The sequence below is a fragment of the Rattus norvegicus genome, chromosome 10, assembly GCF_036323735.1.
Source record: "Rattus norvegicus strain BN/NHsdMcwi chromosome 10, GRCr8, whole genome shotgun sequence".
NCBI classification, from domain to species: Eukaryota; Metazoa; Chordata; class Mammalia; order Rodentia; family Muridae; genus Rattus; species Rattus norvegicus.
Genome location: NC_086028.1, coordinates 84697939 through 84717871, shown reverse-complemented (window position 1 = coordinate 84717871; position 19933 = coordinate 84697939). Strand labels below are relative to the sequence as shown.

General features: G+C 44.8%; 2 long non-coding RNA genes across 4 annotated transcripts; one reads left to right on the top strand and one right to left on the bottom strand.

Annotated features, from left to right (window-relative positions):
- Positions 1 to 6750: 6750 nt before the first annotated feature.
- Positions 6751 to 8144, bottom strand: LOC134480871 (uncharacterized). Its single transcript, XR_010055802.1, has 2 exons — positions 7778 to 8144; positions 6751 to 6886 (listed from the first exon to the last, which is right to left on the bottom strand). It is a non-coding gene; the product is annotated as an uncharacterized LOC134480871 (long non-coding RNA).
- Positions 7998 to 13760, top strand: LOC134480870 (uncharacterized). 3 transcript variants are annotated; one of them, XR_010055800.1, is made up of 3 exons: positions 7998 to 8111; positions 8216 to 8589; positions 13466 to 13760. It is a non-coding gene; the product is annotated as an uncharacterized LOC134480870 (long non-coding RNA). The 3 variants fall into 3 exon arrangements; XR_010055801.1 differs by having other exon boundaries at positions 8035 to 8111; positions 8368 to 8741; XR_010055799.1 differs by having other exon boundaries at positions 8024 to 8589.
- The last annotated feature ends 6173 nt before the right edge of the window (positions 13761 to 19933 follow it).

Below are 19933 nucleotides of genomic sequence, written 5' to 3'. Positions count from 1 at the left end.
GGGAAGAAGAACCAAGATTGAGGCAGAGAAGGATGACCCAGACCTGTGTGGCCTTAAAGGGCCACAGGTAGTTATGAATATTTCATAAGGGATGGATTTTTATAGGACAGTTTGTCTTATTATCTAGGTGGGCAGTTTATATCAATATTAATTGGTTCAGAGCTTATTGTGTGGACGTTTTATGGGGTGAGAATTTACTGATATAAATCTGATTGATAAATTACAAGCATATTGAGTTTTGATTTTAACAGCATACTGGGAATTTCGACCCGCCATGGGGACTAGAAGGGCCGTCGCTTCTGGGGCTAGCCATGGCAGTGAGTTCACCACAGGGCTCAGAGAGTAGCTGCCCGCAGTGTGGGATGGAAATTGGAAACTTAGCGAGGGTTGAGACATTTTGCTGATTGAAATGGAAACAGCCGGGGTTGGGTTTTAGCTCAGTGGTAGAGCGCTTGCCTAGCAAGCGCAAGGCCCTGGGTTCGGTCCCCAGCTCCGAAAAAAAGAAAAAAAAAAAAGAAATGGAAACAGCCCACAGGTGCCACATGGCCCACCGGGGCCGACAATAGTGTGAGTTGGCGCCTTCTATTTTTATTATTTTCTGCAACAGTATTTTCCTTTTTGGAAAGAATAAAATACTAAAAATCTTGTAATAACTCAATTTTTCTTTTCTTGGTGTTTTGAGATGGGTGTTCATCCCAGGCTGGTTTCAAACTTGATACATAGCTAAGGATGGCCTTGAACTCCTGATCCTCCTGTCTCCACTTCTTTTGTGTTGGCAAGTGGCACCAGGCCCAGCTAGCTCTCGTTACTCACAATCATGCTACAGCGATCCTGTCTCAAATAGAGACACAACCACCCAGAAATTTTTTTTTCTCAAACTCAAGGCATCAAGTGTGGTGATAAGTGTTCTCCCACCAAGCTCCACCCCCAGCCCCAGGGCTTTGAATTAGGTGGGTTTCAAGTGAGGTGCCTGTAAACAAAACAAACGAAGGAACAAAAACCCTGGTGTTCCTAAGCAGTTTCTCATTCTCTCTCCTTTACACACATAGCAAGTCCTCCACATCCAAGAGGCTGACACAGAGTGACCACAGTGACCTAGAACACTAAATGCTGAAGAACAGTCTGTCCTGACTTTCCAGCATTCTGCAAGTGGAACCATTAACAGCCAATTACAGCCAGGTGTGGTGGGGGCTCACACATTTAATCCCAGCACTTGAGAGGCAGAGGCAGGTGGATCTCTGAGAGCATGGCCAGCCTGGTCTACAGAGCAAATCCCAGGACAGCTAGAGCTACACAGAGAATTAAATCAATTAGTAAATTAATTAATTAATTGTGATAATAATAAAACATACACAAAAAACCAGCCGATTACATTAACCAATATTAAACTAGAGGTTAGCCTTTCTCCATAAAATGTCCTAAATAGATCAATATAATAGATAATGACCATCAAAAGTGTTAGAAACCTTTTTCCTGGTGCGAATCCAAGCGGACCCTCACAGTCACCATGTGTACTATGTCCTGGGGTCCCTGACCTTGCCTGAGACCAATGGAGACCTTGGGGCAGGAGTCAGTTTATCTCAGAAGAACCACCAGTGTGCAGGTGCCCGAGGAGCGACCTCTTCTATTTTACTCAGCCCCTGGGGTCTCTTCAGCTCTTACGGGGAGGTGATCCTGAAGGAAGCAACTTCCACCACAGCGGTTAAGTCCCTTAGTCACTTCCCCGCCCCATCAAAAACCAGCCATCTCAGTAAAAGCCAGGATTACAAGGACAAGAGAAATCAACCCCGACAAAGCAGAATCAGAAAGAGGCTGGAATGAGGTACGCTAGAGCCACAGCTGGTGGCGACGTGGTGGGACGCGCCCTTAATCCCAGCACTTGGAAGCCTGAAGTAGGAGGAGGATGGGAGTGGAGTGGGTTATGTAGCCTGGACTACTAATAGGATCCTTCCCAAGAAAAACCCACAGCCAAGGTCAGGAAACCTAGGATGATTTTCCCTCAATGACTCCCTCAATGAACGCGATATTTATGGTCTGTTGTAGCGAAGTGTTCCTGAAGGAAACTGCTGCCTCAGACGCTAGAGCTCCTGCTGCGGCAGCAGTACCAGTCAGGCTCAGAAGAATGAGCCCAAAGGGCTTTTCAGGACCCGGAGACTGATCATCAACAGTAGCCCTGCTCCTGAACAATCTTCCCCAGAGTGAACAGGTCATCCCCCAAGGACCCTCACAGACAGCTTCACAATCTCCCATGAAATGTGTTTTTGAAAACATTATGTCTCCTAATAAGGGTGTTTTGATTTTTATTAAGATTCAAGAAAAATCCGTGCGGGGGTGGGGGTGCATGCCTTTAATCATAGCACTTGGTAGGAGGAGGCAGGAGGATCAGGAAGGAGTTCAAGGACATCTCCACCTACATAGCACGTTTGAGGCAAACCTGAACCATATGAGACCACGTCTCAAAAAACAGAGAGTTAGGGGGGTAGAAAGAGAAAGAGAGATGTTGCACACGGGGATGGGGCTGGGGGTCCTCCAAGATCTTGGAATTATTCAGTTAGTAACTTAGACAAGAATTTTTTTCCACCTGTCTAAAAATAAAAAAATTAAAATTAAAAATCTGGCACCTACAACCACCATACACAGCAGTCCCTGCTTTGAAAATATTACAGCCACAGACCGAGTTGAGCTACTGAGAATGTCAGGGAGAGGTGCTGTCAGGAAAGCTGGCCGTGCTTCAGAATGACGTCATTCTCCTCTCTCCTGGCAGGTGGCAAGGCAGGCTCCTCTCTGAAAGCTTAAGAAACAGTCTAGACACAGAGCCTGCATGTAGGTCATTTGGGTTTCTGTTCAGCGCCGGGAAACAAACGCAGCCCTTTTTAGTTAGAAGACAGCGCACTTCAACCTGAATAAGGTCCTACCTTTTAAAAATATTATTAAACTTATATGTCTGTAGGTTTTGCCCGCATGGATGTCCATGCATCACGAATATGCCTGGTGTCCCAGGAGGCTGGAAGAGGGTACTGGATCCTCTGGAACTGGAGTTACAGATGGTTGTGAGCCACCATGACAGTGCTGGGAATCCAACCTGGGTCTTCTAGAAAAACAGTCAATGCTCTTAGTCAATGAGCCATCTCTCTGGCCACTTTTTAATCCCTATTTATTCCACTTTATGAATCTGCTTTCTCTTGCATTGTATTTGTTTTTACGTTTGTTTGTTTGTTTGTTTGTTTGTTAAGGGGACAGGGCACATGTGCCACGGTATACATATAGAAATCAGAAGACAACTTGCTGGTGTTGTTTCTCTCTGTCCATCACGTGGGTCCCCAGGATTGAACTCAGGTCGTCACACATGGTAGCAAGTGCCTTTTACTGCCTACCCACGGAGCCACCCCACTGGTCCATTTATACTCTAAGGACTTAGGATTATTCATGAGGAGTGCCCACCCGCCCACATGGTGGGCATCCACTTGCTCACCCACTCAGCATTCCATGCTTCAACAGCAGTGAGGAAGGATCCAGAACGACAGCAACTTCATCTTCCGGAAAGTCCAGGCAGACACCAAGACAGGCTTATCAGCTGACCTCGCATTACGAAGTCGCCGTGCTGCCCATGAGCACCTTACTTCTGGGCTGTCTATAAATTCTCTGTATAATCTTAGAGAAATTGATCTTTCACAGGAGACCTTCCCTAGGCTGCAATTCCTACAACACCTAATAGCTGGTGATGCCCACCGCTGTACGGCTAAGCCAGCTCCCTGGCAACGCTTAGTGATGCTATATCCTACATCTTAACTCTCTCCCCTCAAAGGCCTTGTGTCAAAGGTTTGGTCCCCAAAGTGGCACTATTAGGACCTGGAACCAAGAAGGAGATCACTGGGACACTGGTGACGTCCTTTAAAGAAGGTGTCGGTCCTGAAGCCTCTTCCTCCTCTTCTCTTCCGCATCAATTTGTTTCGCCCTACTCCATCACCGTTACCATCCCCATCTTCCTCACCAAAGACGCAAAGCGATGGATGGGTCTGCCAGATGGTGACCCGGAACCTCTGAAACCAAGTCAAGCAGACAGAAGACGATTTGGAAGCTGATCAGAAGGCTAGCATATGTAAGATCCTGGGTTTGAATCCCCCGGACAATAAGTAAATAAATAACATTTTTCTCTTTATTAATAATTATCCCAAGTAGTGTGTCCTCGTGATGGACTCTTCTGGCTTTGGAGTCCAGGAGAGTACGCCCTGGCTAGAGCAGTGTCCTAGAACTTGTGTAATACATAACGTCTGACAGTGTCTCAATCTTAGCTCCCGAAATGTCATGGGCTGATAAATCCTGGGGGTAAGGTAGCTGTCTTACGCATTGTAGGAAGACAGTCTTAGGTACTCCCCTCCTCTGTTGTGACAATCAAAACTGTCTCCAAATGTCACCAAGTAGAAAGCAGGCCAAACAGTTCACGATTACTTCCTAGTCTCTGAAAACCAGGATCTGCCTACTCTACTCCAGCACCAACATCCGTCCATGAATACAGCTTGTTATGAAATACGTAGAAGCCTGAGATGGCCTCTTCCTGTAAAATCATGACTCAGCCTTCCCCCAGATGTGAATCCCGCCGGGAAAGATTATCCCTGATATACTTGGGAAGACGGAGATTGGAATGGAAAGGAGAAGGTGTCAGCACAACGTGCACCCTCTTCTTGTGGCTCACCTACCCAGACAACCCTCCTCATCTCTCCGCTCCTGGAAAAAACACCACTCCCACTCCCAGAAAACATTCCTCGAAAAGTTAAGGCCAACTCCCAAACTCAATTTCGGGGATCAAAATTGCAAATCAGCACTCTGGAGACCCAGCACCCTAGAGAGAACAAAACACAGAAAAGCAGGCTCTGTGCAGCTCCTGGACTTCCAAAAACGTTTGGACCTGCTACCACCTGCACGAGGGACAGGACTGATAAAAGCTGCTGCACATTTGGTGAGGAAGGAGCGGAAGGGGATGGGGCAAATACAGCACCCATCACTCTTGCACTTTAGATTAAATGCACCAATACTACACCATACTACCAAGGCTGAACTGACTTCCACGAGGCCCATCTATTAAGGGTGACTTAAGGACCCCATCCCAGCTCTGTGAAGACGATGTCTAACTCTTAGTTTAGAAACCAGACCCTAGTTTCACCCATGGCTCCAGGGACAAGAGGCTGTTCACCCAGATCTAGGCCATCACTACTCTTTCATCTTCCCTTCTGTCCTAGTTAGCTTAAAGTGTCAACTTGACACATCCCAGAGTCACCTGAGGAGGGAGTCTCCACTGAGGGATTGCCCACATCAGATTGACTCCTGGGCATGTCTGTGGAGACTGTCTTGCGTGTTAATTGATGTAGGAGAGTCCAGCCCAGCCCATTCCCTGGGCACTACAAGAAAGCTAAGGATGGGTGAGCAGGAGAAGCAGCCAGCAGCAACCTTCCATGATTTGTGCTTCAACTTCCTGCCCTGATTTCCCTCGGTGATGGGCTGTTAACCTATACACTGAAATAAGGCCATTCCTCTTCTAGGTTACTCTTGGTAACAGGGTCTGTCACAGCAACAGAATGAAACATTGGGAGCCCTACACTAAAACAAATCCATGAATCCATGTGCCCAGGGGGTGTCAAACTCAGTAGTCATTGGAGGTGGTTTAGTTCAAAAGCAAAATGAATAAAAGAGATAGATGAAAAACTTAAAGCAATGTGATTCCAACTTTTTGAGGTTTTTTTTTTAAAGATTTAATAGTTTTCAACTCTCTCTCTCTCCCTCCCTCCCTCCCTCCTTCTTCTTCTTCTTCCTCTCTCTCTCTCTCTCTCTCTCTCTCTCTCTCTCTCTCTCTCTCTCTCTCTCTCTCATGCTCACATCTGAGGGGGCAGGTGCAAAGGGCAGAAGAGGACAGCTGGAGTCACAGGCAATCATGAGCTGCCTGATGTGGGCGCTGGCATCTGAACTCCCGTTCTCTCAGTATGTCTGAAAGACATCACCACTGACTGGGCCATCCTCTCCCTAGCCTTGGGCAACTTTAGAACTTTAAGAAGCATTCCACATATTGCAACTTTTATAAATACCTAAGGCAATCAAAACAAGACTAGTTACCTTTTTATTTATAAGCTTTAAAACTGATCTTTAAAAGGAAGTAAAATCAAGGTTTATTATTGTTGTTGTTGTCGTTGTTGTTATTATATTATAGACGATGATGATGATGATGATGATGATGATGATGATGTCGTCGTCTTTCAACAGGACCTTATGTAGCCCTGGCTGTCCTATTTGAACTCAATTTGAAGTTGAGGATAACCTTGAACTTTTGGTCCTCCTGACTCCTTTTTCTCCTAAAGGTTCAGTTTATAGATATGCACCCCCAGGGTTTCCCCAATGCTAAGAGTCTAATCCAGTGCTTCCTGCATGCTAAGTAAGCCCTCTCCCAACTGAGCTACCTCCCCAGCCCAAGGGTAAGCATTACAAGAAACCTTTTCATTATTCCACCTCTTATTCTTCAGAGTTACAATGTATGCTATGGCCCGAAAGGATAGTTTGTATGTGAGTTAAATATTGTCATTAAGAAGTCACCATCAGGGGTTGGGGATTTAGCTCAGTGGCAGAGCGCTTGCCTAGCAAGCGCAAGGCCCTGGGTTCGGTCCCCAGCTCCGGGGTCGGGGGGAAGAAGAAGTCACCATCACTTAAAGTCAGAAACCATCCCTGGGACCATTCCTCTAATCTATTGATCCAAGCACTGCTGTGTTTTTCTTTCAAAAGCATACTTAGAAGAATAGATAATACATTTCTTAGACACCATTACTGCATCATATTCAAGTTGCTTCCTCCGGACATCATTTGGTTCAGGCAGAATACAGGTAGACACTTTCGGCTGTACTTACTGGGAAAGGTCAAAGGACAGAAAGAAGGGAAAAGAAACACATCAAGTTTTTAAAAACATGACACTTAACTGGAAACAAAAATTTGATTGGGTAAGGTCTAAATCTCTCAGCAAGTTGAAATGTAGTTTTTCCAGCTGCCGCTTGTGACCTCTTAGTTTAAAATAGTGGGACACAATCGGCGTTTTAAAATGGAATGGAACAGAAAATACCAAAACCCTTTACACAGGGGTAGTAGGCAGTATTTTAAACATTCCATGGTTGGGTCAGCAAGATGGCTAGGTGAGTAAAGGTGCTTGCAGCCAAGCCTGATGACCTGAACTCAGTACTTGGGACACACATGGTAAATGGAGAGAACTGATTCCTGCAAGTTGTCTTCTGGTTTCCATATGCATGCTGTATCGTGCATGTACACACACACACACACACACACACACACACACACACACACACATACACACATACACACAAATGCACAAGTAAATGGTTAAATGAATAAATAAATTTTAATAGATAATATTTCATATATTTCAGGCATTATCTCATATAGAGATAACAACCCAGACATTAGCTGGGTATGCTACTACATTCCTGTTAGCCAGCCTCCCAGAGGAAAAAGTGGGAGGTTGGGTAGTTCAAGCCCACCCTGAACCACATAGGGAGAGGTGTCCACAAATACTATTTTACAAAGGTTTTGTTTTGCTTCCATATCTGTGTGGTGGTTGGAATGAGAATCTTCCCAAAGGCTCAGATGTTCCTAGACTTTGTCCAGATGATGACAATGTTTGGGTCGGTTAGGAGCTCTGGTCTTGATGGAAGAGAGACCCTGGGGGAGGGGGGGTGTTTGGGGGACTCAAAGTCTCACACCACTCTCAACTTTCTCTGTTTCCTACTTGCAATTTGAGACTTGAGCTCTCCGCCTTCCGAGTCGCCAGTCAGCTGTCTGATGCCGCCATCTACTACCATAATGTGCTCTAAGCCCGCTGGAACAGGAAGCCTGAGTAAACAAACCCTTCCTTCTAGAAGGTACCTTGATCATGGTGTTTTATCACAGCAATAGAAAAGAAAATGATTCGATGCGTATGTGCGATGTGCTGACGTCACAATGCAAAACTCGTTTCTTCCGGTAGACTGCGGTGAAAACCCGTGAAGAGGGTTTTTCTTACATTCTGTCCGCGCGCGTGCTCCCATCAGGCCATCGTCCACACTGCTGCCACACCCGCTAAGGTCAGAGCTCGTCCTTCTCTTCCTCCCAACACCCTTGTGCTTCCTGTGCATGGCCCACCTCACCTGCTGGCACCAACCTGATTAATTCCGTTCTTCTCTCTCAGCTGTACAAAGGCTCTAACTTCCGGCCACGTCCTGACCTTCCCCTCTGCTCCATACTTGCTACCCTCCTTCCTTTCTGCTTGAGCTATTACACGTGGTTCTGCTCTAAGCAGTTCACATGCATCGGCTGAGTCTACCTTCTCTCTGGTCCTAGAAGATGGAGTGTTCCTTTCTCCATGAGAAAGCCGAAACCCACCAACTAAACAACTTGATGAGCTGCCCCGTGACCCCTTCAAGCTCCCAGCCTGTGTAGTACGGCCACAGAGCCCACGCTCTTATGCCAGGCAGCCCTTGCTTTCGTAAAAGAACCATTCCCAAACTTTGAAAGAAGCACAGCGACCTCGGTGACAATCTCATTCAGTGGAGGCGTCAGCAAGTGAGTGCACGGTGGCAACTCGCAGACATCTCAGAGATAATGGTTTTTGAAGGTGACCGAGCTTGTGGTACCTGTAGGCCAGCAAATCCTCCAGTCCCATGTCTGGACTCAGCGGTGACAGATGGCGCGGAGCCACAAGCGAGTTACGAAACGTGAGAAAAACAATTAAGGATGAGCCGAAGCTTGGTGGATCCACATAATGGATTTTTCTCCTGGCAGCCGTGTGAAAACTATCTGGGAAGGGCGTGGCCGAATGTGGGCTCTCATCCATTCAGCTTGTCCCACCAAGGGCTTTGCTTTCACATCCGCCGCCGGACTGCATTTCAGAAAGGCTGGCGTGGTGTTCGCAGTTTCCAAAATGGAAAAGCTTGCAATCGAAGGCAAAGGGCATTTGAAAAGGCAGTATAGCTTTGTGTGTGTGTGTGTGTGTGTGTGTGTGTGTGTGTGTGTGTGTGTGTGTGTGTGTGTGTGTGTAAATGGACCAATCACATGAAATCAGAGAAAAATAAAGGATAAAAGTCAGGGCTGGCAAGTTGGTGTGGCAGGCAAGGTGACTGCCACCAAGCTTTATGACCTGAGTTCCATCTCAGGACCCACGTGGTGTGTAGAAAAAACTGATTGCCATCAGTCCTTCTCTGACCTCCATATTCATTCTCTCTCTCTCTCTCTCTCTCTCTCTCTCTCTCTCTCTCTCGCTGCTTGTCTCTCTCTCTGTGTCTCTGTCTCTGTCTCTCTCTCTCTCTCTCTCTCTCTCTCTCACTCACACACACGTTCAGGCACGCACGCACACAAAGTAAATAAAATGTAGAAGGAAGAGGAGGAGGAGGAGGAGAAAGTAAAGAAATATGTTTGCCAGGACTGAGAACCTAAATGAACAAAATAAGAAAAGAAAAAGAAACATTCAGCTCAAGAGCTAATTACAAGGATATACAAGTCACTCAATCTGAGAACTCTATGGCACCAAGTGCAAGAGTATTTCAGACTACAGTGTTCAGGAGTACACCAAGCACTCAGTGGGTTGGTTATGCTTAGGCAAGGTGACCAGGAGCTGGTCAGCTCACCGTCTGGAGAGTGGACTGTGTGTGCCTTCGATTTACTGCTAGATGATCACTCCACAGAGAGCTCAAAGCCCACTGAGTACTCATCAAAGTGCCACAGTCACCTCAGACAGCGTAACTCTCAAAGGGTCAAACCTGCTATGTTCACACTTTCACACTGAAGAGTTGACAGAAAGAAGGGAGGGAAGTGCTTCCCCTGATCCCCACAGCAGCGCTGGCCTCAGCGCCCTCATTCCGCACAGAGTTGCTTGTCCAATGGCTGTTTAGGGAGGTCCCAGAAACAATGACTTCTGAGAGTTCAAAAACTATACACCCTAGCATTCTCTCCAAATGTTCAAAGCTATTTACGGGAACACATGTATTCTATTTGTGCAAAGTGAGATGGCCTGTTGACACAATTAAGCTGCCACAGACTGGATAATTGCTGGTATGATGCATACATGTCTTTAATCTGGTCTCACGCCCAAGAGGGAAAGATTATCGTTCCATCCGAATTACACAACAGCAGTGCCCAAGTGAGCGATCTTCTGCTCACACACACCACAGGGAAACTTGGACCCCCGCAGTTGGATATTTTCTGAGCGCAAAATGTAGATGATGGGTTCAACATTAGTCCATTCCATTAGGGCAAGATATAAAGGAAATCCAGTAAAAGATCGATTGACTGCCCTAGAGCCAGATGTTGGAAACATCTCTGTGATCCCAGCCATAAGGGTTGTCCGGGAGAAGAGAAAGGAAGAACTATTAGGGAAGAGGGCAAAGGAAGTATGGACATGACCAAGGCAGAGCACACATATGGATGAATGGATACTTCCATGCACAGATGAGGAGAGGCATAGGTGAATGAGTGGGTGAATGCATGGATGAATGAATAGTGCATGGATTGATTAATTTGTCTATTCATTTGTAAAAATTAATTTGCATTAAAAATTATCACTATAAAAAAAAAAGATTGTTAGGCCAATAAGACGATTCAATGTGTAAAGGGAAACAAGCCTGATGGCCTGAGTGTAATTCCTGGCCCCCACATCATAGAAGAGAACAGGCTTGGGGCTGGAGAGATGGCTCAGTGGTTAAGGGCACTGACTGCTCTTCCAGAGGTCCTGAGTTCAAATCCCAGCAACCACAGCGTGGCTCACAACCATCTGTAATTGGATTTGATGCATTCCTCTGGTATCTGAAGACAGCTATGGTGTGCTCATATACATAAAATAAATAAATATTTAAAAAAAGAAGAGAGGAAGAAGGTGGAGGAGGAGGAGGGAACAGACTTTCTGCAAGTTATCCTCTGACCTACACACACACACACACACACACACACACACACACACACAGAGTGGTACATGGACCCCACCACCACCTATCCTGACAATTTTGGAATTTCGGTTTTTTTTTGTTTTGTTTTTGTTTTTTTGTTCTTTTTTTCGGAGCTGGGGACCGAACCCAGGGCCTTGCGCTTCCTAGGTAAGCGCTCTACCACTGAGCTAAATCCCCAGCCCCAGAATTTCGGTTTCTTTAAAAAGCACAGAAATAAGCTGGGCATGGTGGTACACACCTGTAATCCCAGCACTCCAGAAACAGAGGCAAATGGATCTATGAGTTTGAGGTCAGCCTGGACAACATAGTGAGTTCCAGGACAGCCAGGGCTACACAGAGAAACCCTGTCTTGATAAACGAAACAAACAGAAACCAGAAATATCATGAGGAAGCATTTCCGTTTTAATCCCAGGTGTGGGGATTTGGGGCCGCTTCAGACTGAACGCAGCAGCTGACTATTTGCCTCAGGCTCTAGCAGAAGACATTTTACCAGCTGTAGCCATTTGGGATTCTGGGAACTTTTCCAAGGGTATACAAATGCTAGGGCCCTGGGAGACATAGTGGGTGGTTGTTGGTCATTCAGGGGGATTGGTTGTGCTTTGTTAGTGGTCATACTCAAAAAAAGACCATAAACAAAAGATCATAAACAAAAAACAAAATAGATTCAGGGATATCTCTCTCTCTCTCTCTCTCTCTCTCTCTCTCTCTCTCTCTCTCATTTAGTTTTAGAGGGTGAAATCAAGGGCAGGGGGTAAAGGGTGGGAAAAAGAAGAACCCACAAAGTAGCAAAGACCAGCAACAACCCCCACATGCACACAATGTAAAAATGCAAAGTAAACTTTAAAACAAGATTGTCTGCTCTGATATTTATTCACAACAACATTAATTGCTAACCTTAAAGGGAAGGTTCCAAAGAAATAAGAGAAATAAAATGGTTTAGAACGAGAGGGTGGTGAAGGTGACAGAACTTTGTGAGTGGGTCTGTTTATTTTATCAGAACTTTGGTTAATTTTTTTGGTTTTAATTTGAAAGTAAACTCTTTCCTCCCCCTCCTCCTCCCCCCTCCCCCCTCCTCCTCTTCCTCCTTCTGTTTAAAATACTACTGTATGGGCTAGAGTGATGACTCAACTTTAATATTCTGAATGGATCGCTGAGTGGTTAGCTCATAACTGACTTAACTCCAGCGCCCTCTTCTGGCTTCTGTGGGCATCTATACTCATGGGCACAAACCCACACTCAGACACGTAATGCATATTTTAAAAATAAGTAAATCTTGTTTTTTTGTTTGTTTGTTTAAAGCCTTTTTTAAAATGTTATTTACTTATTATTTATAAGTACAGTGTCGCTGTCTTCAGACACACCAGAAGAGGGCATCAGATCCCATTACAGATGGTTGTGAGCCACCACATGGTTGCTGGGAATTGAACTCAGGACCTCTGGAAAAGCAGTCAGTGCTCTTAACCGCTGAGCCAGCTCTCCAGCCCCAGAAATAAGTAAATCTTAAGGTGCCCCATCTGGAATTTAAACTACAAATAGGAAGTGTTAGATATTTCAAATAAATCACTTATAACAGAATACTATACTAATCGCCCCCATGTATCCATTGGGGAAATAAGATTCTTCACAAAAGATAAAACATTTTATTATCCAATAAACATTAAGTCAGGATGTAATGTGTGGCAAATGACTCATTAAGAGTTTATAAGCACAGAGCAAAAGTTAACATATTAGACTGTCAATCAGATCTATCCTACAAGGTTGTGCTCTCAAAATAATAAATTAATTCTCTAGGAAGATGGTTCAGTGGACCATTTCTCACAGACTTAACCTAGATATCGGTAATTAGGGTGACGTCTGTCTTATTTAATAGGCTTTATACACAAGACAACGTCTCCTACCTTTATAACAGGAGGTAGTTTGGGAACAACGAACCCATGGACATTAGGCTTTTTTTTCAACCTGCGTAGTATCTTTTGAATATTTACATCCCAAAGAGAGAGTTTCCAGGTCCTTAAAAAAGGCATTTCTTAGCTAGGAGTGGTTGTGTACACTTCTAATCCCAGCACTCAGAAGAGGTAGGCAGATCTCTGTGAATTGGAGGTCAGCCTGGTCTATAGGTGAGTTCTAGGACAGCCAGGGCTACACACACACACACACACACACACACACACACACACACACACACACACACCCATCTCAAACAAAAACAAAAAAGGAGTAATTTTCTGCTATTAAAATCCAGCTGCCGGGTTGGGGATTTGGCTCAGTGGTAGAGCGCTTGCCTAGCAAGCGCAAGGCCCTGGGTTCGATCCCCAGCTCCAAAAAAAAAGAATAGAAAAAAAAAAATCCAGCTGCCAAAAAGTCATACTGAACTTCTTAGTATGCTTGTCCCTTTGTTCTGGTATGTGTGTTGCTGCTGGTATGGATCCATTGTAGGCAGAGGTTCTTGCCCAGTGTCTTTCTCCTTCACTCTCTGCCATATTTTTTCTTCTTTTAAACAGGGTCTCTTCCTTAACCTTGAGTTTCCCAGTTGTCTACAGTGAAGAGACACTGGGGATCCACCCGTGTCTGCCTTCAGCCCTGAGGTAGCAGGGGCACGCAGCCGCACCCCACTTTTGATGTGGCCTCTGAGAATCCTCATTTCTCTCCCATGCTTGCACCACAAGCCCTTTGCCCACTGAGCATCGCCCCAGCCTGTGCTGGACTTTTCGGAAGACTAATGCTTCAAAAAGCTCAAGAAAGAATTTACAAAAGCATGTGTAAGTGATCAAATTAAAGGGAGTAGAGGGGACGGCAGCTCCCTGGTTTTGCTTGTTTTGAGAGATGGTCTTACTATATAGTCTTTGAGAACCTTCAGACTAGAGCCTTCTGCCTCAGCCTTCCCAGTGCCACTGGGTTACAGCCATGTACCCATGCCCACTTCTTCCCTTGTTGCTGTTGTTGATGACGATGACCATGATAATGTGTGTGTGCATGTGCGTGCATGCTTGTGTGCTTATATGTGTGTGTGCATGGTATATATGTGTGTGGGCATATGTGTATATGTGTATGCATGTGTGTACTTGCTTGTGTGCTTATGTGTGTGTGCATGGTGTGTATGAGTATGCATGTATGCGCTTGTGTGTGCATGTGTGTGCTTGTGTGTGCATGTGTGTGCTTGTGTGTGCTTATGTATATATGTGTGTTTGTGTGTTTACGTGTATGTGTATGTGTATGTGCATGGTGTGTGTGTGTGTGTGTGTGTGTGTGTGTGTGTGCGCGCGCGCGCACATGCGCGCATGTGTGGTTGTTCTGGGAGTTAGAAGAACTACTCTTCCCTTGCTTTTTTTTTTTTTTCTCAGAACTGGGGACCAAACCCAGGGCAAGCGCTCTACCACTGAGCTGAATCCCCAGCCCCTCTTCCCTTGTTTTTAACAGAAAGAAAAATTCTGAAATTTTGTTTACCCTCTTTAGTCTTTACTTATTCTTACAACAAAATGTAAGTAGATAAATGGTAAATCAATTGAGAGATAATAGATAAACTATAGATACATAGAGAGACAGAAAAACTATAGAGCGAAGATGTATTTCCATGACAGATGCACACACTCAGCACGCAGCAGGTCCCAGCTTCTGTTCCCTGTACAAAACAATAAATTGTTGCCCCTGAAGACTGTTTCTTGGGACACTTCCTACCTCCTCCTCTAAATCAGAGCAATGTCTACAGCGTCAGCATCAGTTTGTAGAGCACTCGCTTGGAAAGCACAAGGACCTGAGGGTGGGTCTGCAGCGCCTCAGAAAAGGCTGAAAGTGGTCACATACACTGTAGTTTATAGCTCAACCCTGGGGAGTAGAGACAGAAGGATCCTCGAGGCTCACTGGCCAGCGAGCCTTGTCCAATCCATGAACTTCATGTTGTGAGTGTGATCCTGCCTCAAGAACTAAGAGACAGGGTGCGTTTGAGGAAGACATCCAGCATTAACCTCTGAGCTCCACAAGCACAGGCATATATTCTAACACACACACACACACACACACACACACACACACACACAGAGAGAGAGAGAGAGAGAGAGAGAGAGAGAGAGAGAGAGAGAGAGAATGGACAGATAGATACACATGGATAGGTACAAATACACAGCACCCACACATAAAAGATATTTTTTACATGTTGATTTATTATGTGCACAATGTTCTGCCTGCATGTATGTCTGCACACCAGAAGAGGGCATCGGATCCCATTACAGATGGTTGTGAGCCACCATGTGGTTGTTGGGAACTGAACTCAGGACCTCTGGGAGAGCTCTTAACTGCTGAGCCATCTCTCCAGCTCTAAAGAAAAGATATTTTTAGCATAGACTTAAGCAGGGGGCTACTAGAAAGAGAAGCACTTGGGAAAGAACTGCACATATCCAAGCACGGGCACTGACTTGTCCCAGGACTCAGGATTCTCTCTAGTTCTATTTCAAATGGTTACAAAGAACCCTGCCTTTGGTAAATGGCACATAGGGTAACTCCTGGGGTGCTTTAGATAAAAACAAAATCACATAAGATGAACCCATGGGTCACAAAGTTTAAACAATGGGACTAAGGCAAGCTTTGTACTATGAACAGAATTTTGTAAATGTAATTCTTGGGGGGTTTCTATGCCCCTTTTGCTCCCAAATAACTTCAGGGCATTTCTATGCCTGCTGTAGCCCATTTTAGCTCCCAAATAAAGACACAGAAACTTGGTATCTTTATTAATAATCTGCAAGCTCTAATAGCTAGGCAGACTCTGATCTGTTCTAGCCCATCTAGGCTCCTACCTCTAGGCAAACGGTCCTCTAACTGCATCTGAGTCTTTTGCCTTGGTCTGGTCCATGTGTTTCCTCATGGCTGCTCTCTCTTTTATGAACCAACCACAGGTGACGGAAAATAATTTTTCCATAACATAAAGACCAGAGGTGCTTGACCAAGCCATCCTCCACTCAGCAAGTGATAACTGTGTTTCAACCCCATCAGTAAGATCTCATGGCCACCACCTGATATGATTGGCTAATTGTCACAAAGAGGAAGGGGGGAAAGTTAGGAAACATAAATCCTTGTCCGGCTAACTGCCCTTTGATAAAAAAAAAAAAAGAAAAAACACAGCTGAGCCGGCCATGAGCATACCAGATGTCTGAGCATAGAAATCAGCATCTGAATACACAGTGCACAAAACTATCCCCCAACAGAAGTTTGTTTGATTCCTAGAAAACTGCAGGTTTGCATCTGGGCAAGGAGAAAGCCACACTTGATCACACGCACTTAGGCCTGAGTGAGGATCTGTTGGTGTTTCAACATTCTTGTTTTAAGTAGTTATATGAAGGAATTAGAGTCTTTCCTTCGGCAACCTTCACGGCTCATGGATTCATTGTGCTAATACTCAGGACCCTGGGAGACTTCAACCGGACACCAATCAGAGGGAGGGGCTCTTCTCTCTAAGCTTTGTGTTTTGTTTTGTTTTGTTTTGTTTTGTTTTGTTTTGTTTTGTTTTATCTTGCCTTTTTAGGTCCCAACAAAGATCTTCCTCTCTTTTCTGGAAGGTGAGTCTGTATCTATGTGGGCCTGGCGCACAGGAGTGTCATTTTAGTCACAAGTTTTAATCCAAGGCTGGTGTTAGGAGTAGCTTCAGTGTGCCACAGAGGAAGGTAGAAAGCAAAAGTACTTCCCCAAGGAAATGTTTTTGGAAAAGAAGGGGAGGGGGAGATGTGAGGAAACTCAAACTAGGATAAGTAAAGGCACCAACATGGCCCTGAGTTCTTCATCCCTCCAGCAACTGGTAACTGTGTTTCAACCCCAATTAGTAAGGGCTCGACTCCACCATCTGATGTGATTCGCTGATAGTCACAAAGAGGAAGGGGAAACTTAGGAGACCTAAGTCCTTGTCCAGCTAACCACCCTTTAATAAAAAAGAAAGCACAAAAAAGCAAACACAAACCATGTTTCTCACCATGGCTACAGAGAAAAACAGGGTGGAGAGGAAGAACCAGATGCTAAAGTTTTCAGTCTGTCAAGCTAACAATAGAATGCAATTGTGCTACTCTGTAACCATGTGTGATTAAGGTTCTAACGTGAGCTCATCCAGTAATAAAGTGTTTGCCTGTGCTCAACGGCAAGAAACACAGCAGGAAGCCGAAGCATCCTGGAAGATGTCAGAGGAGACTTGGTCCTGCTTTGTACCATTGAGCTCCAGGGACAAGAGATGAGCTCAGTGCATGGCAAGTTCCCTGCTTTATCACTCCACAGGAGATGTCCGGGACAGATGGGCATGCGTGTTAGCATTTCTCGTACACACAAAAGCCTGCTGGAAAATGCTGACAAGCAAGCAGGTTCATTGCAAAACTCTCCATCAAAGTGTCTCCTTAGCTAACACACAGAACAAGCTCAACCACACCATGTGGAGACACGCTCTGTTGTGTGAGCAGAGAACATCAACCGAATCTCAAAAAAGGGGACTAGCCGGTAAGGGCTCTCATACACAGCAATTATTTTGAAAGTTTAAAAGAAAAAAAAACCTGTATTTGCTGGCTAATTGGGTATCTTTAATCCTATTAAAATATAGGCTTGATTAAGAAGTATCTTAAGCCGCTAATGAAATTATACCTTGTGAATCAGATAATACCCAAGCCCTGAGAGATTATTGCCCAAAATTAAAAGATAGTGGGTGGACCTATCTATCTAAAGAGAGGCAGAAGCACAAAACTGCCCGGAGGAAAAGCCAACGAGTATGAACTTGTATAACTGTTTGTCTCTCTGTGCCCCTTTTTTGGAATAAAAACACCAGGAAGCCAGCAGGATGCCTCGGCAGGTAAAGGTGCTATGTGCTGCCAAGTCTTATGACTTAAGTTTGATTCCAAGAACCCAAAGGATAAAGTTATCTTCTGACCTCCACACATGCACCATAGCGTGTATACTCACACCTGTAGATAAATAAGTGTTTAACTATATATGTACAGGTAGATGATGATGATGATATACTTAGATAGATAGATAGATAGATAGATAGATAGATAGATAGATAGATAGATAGATAGATAGATAGATATAGATAATTAGGATCATAGAGATAGCTGTGTATGACAGAAAAGAGTATTAAGTGGATTAAGATTTATCATCCTTTGGCTCAGCGGTTAAGAGCACTGACTACTCTTCCAGAGGTCCTGAGTTCAATTCCCAGCAACCACATGGTGGCTCACAACCATCTGTAAAGAGATCCGATGCCCTCTTCTGGTGTGTCTGAAGCTACAGTGTACGTATATACAATTAATTAATTAATTAATTAATTAATTAATTGAAGCATTTCCAAAAAGATTTATCACCCTTGTGTATAACAATACATCATATAAAATAAATTGATCCATAACCTTGCTTTCAATACTTTTTCCTCTTCAAAGCAAACTTTCCCTTCATGATTGTCACAGGCTTTCATAAGCATAGGCTGAGAGATGTCATTTACTCTAAAGTCAATGCCAAATTCCTACCACGTTGTTTAGTTTTAAAAAGAAAGAAAGAAAGAAAGAGAGAAAGAAAGAAAGAAAGAAAGAGAGAAAGAAAGAAAGAAAGAAGGAAAGAGAAATCCCCAACCTGAAAGACAGCTGCCTGTCTCCGATGCTTGAGTTTATAAACATTAAAAATTTGAGGAATGGGGCATTGTTGACCTACTCCTCTATCTCCTGGTAATTCACTGCCTTTGCCTCTAAGTAGATAGGGAATATGGAAGATGCAAGCTAGTTCCTCTACAAAGGGCGTTTCCACTCGAGTAAGAGGACATAGATATGAGTGGAACACACAAATCAACTTCTTACAAGTGGAAAATCTTGATCCAACCAGTTGCTTGGCGCAAGATAAATGATGAGGCTAACTACATCCGCTTGACTCCCTTGATATCAGATTGTCACAGGTGAGATAGAGGCTCAGAACATCCTTATCGCCCGTTACAATCTTAGCGTTGCAGTTTTTTAAGGCAAAGCGTTTCTCAGGCACGGAAAAGGGGATTTAAAGGGACGTTCTGATTCGTCTCTCTCTTTCTGTATAACATTATCTCTCTGTGATCAGTCTCCTTGGGGAAATTTGAACAAAAGTCAAGCAATCTTCCAGGCCTTCGTCTCAGTGAAGAGAGCTCAGGTCTAGACACAGGTTCAATGGAAATGCTAATCTCCTGACGTGTTCGCTCTCTGCCATCTCTGAACCTGGCCCAGAGTTAGAAAGCGCTGACACCCTGGTGCTTGCATCAACCAGACAGTGCAACGGAGCATCCAGCACTGAGCAGGGATTTCCCTCCCACCCCTGAGAGAACAGCCTTCCCACTCTAAGGGGAAAGAAGACAAGATCAAGGGCATGGGAAGAGGTTGGCCTCAAGATTGAGACTGCAGATCCTGCCCCTGTACCAGAGAGCCTGCAAACCAACCAAACTGCAGGGGTGTTTGGTGTCATGATCCTATAGGAAAACTGTGCCCTGCTTCCTGGATTGTACCCCAGGAAAGGAACAAGAGCCAAATAGGTCATGGGTGCACATGGAGTGTGGACAGAAGAGGCCAACAAACAGCCGACCTGCTCTCTCCTTGCTGCCAACTTTCAAGTCCTCGCATGCTGGATGTGTGGGAGAAAATGTCTGGATGCTAAAAACAAGAGGCTTGGCTTGGAGGTACAGCTCAGTTGGTAGGACACTTAATTTGCATGATTTCCAGCACTTCATAAACTGAGTATGATAGTAGAAGCCTGTGACACCAGCGCCAGGGGTATTGGAAGATCAAGGTCATCTTGGCTACATGGAAAATTTCATTCCAGCCTGAGCTACTTAGGACCCGTCTCAAACCCATTTTTAAAAGTTAATAATTATCTAAGTCTTCTTCATAGTGGATGGCGGTGACTGTGGAGACTCGCAGGTGCAGAAGGTGACGGAGAATAAGTGACAGATGAGTATTCAGCCTTAAAGAAAAGGTGTAACGTTCTAAGGGTTGGAAATA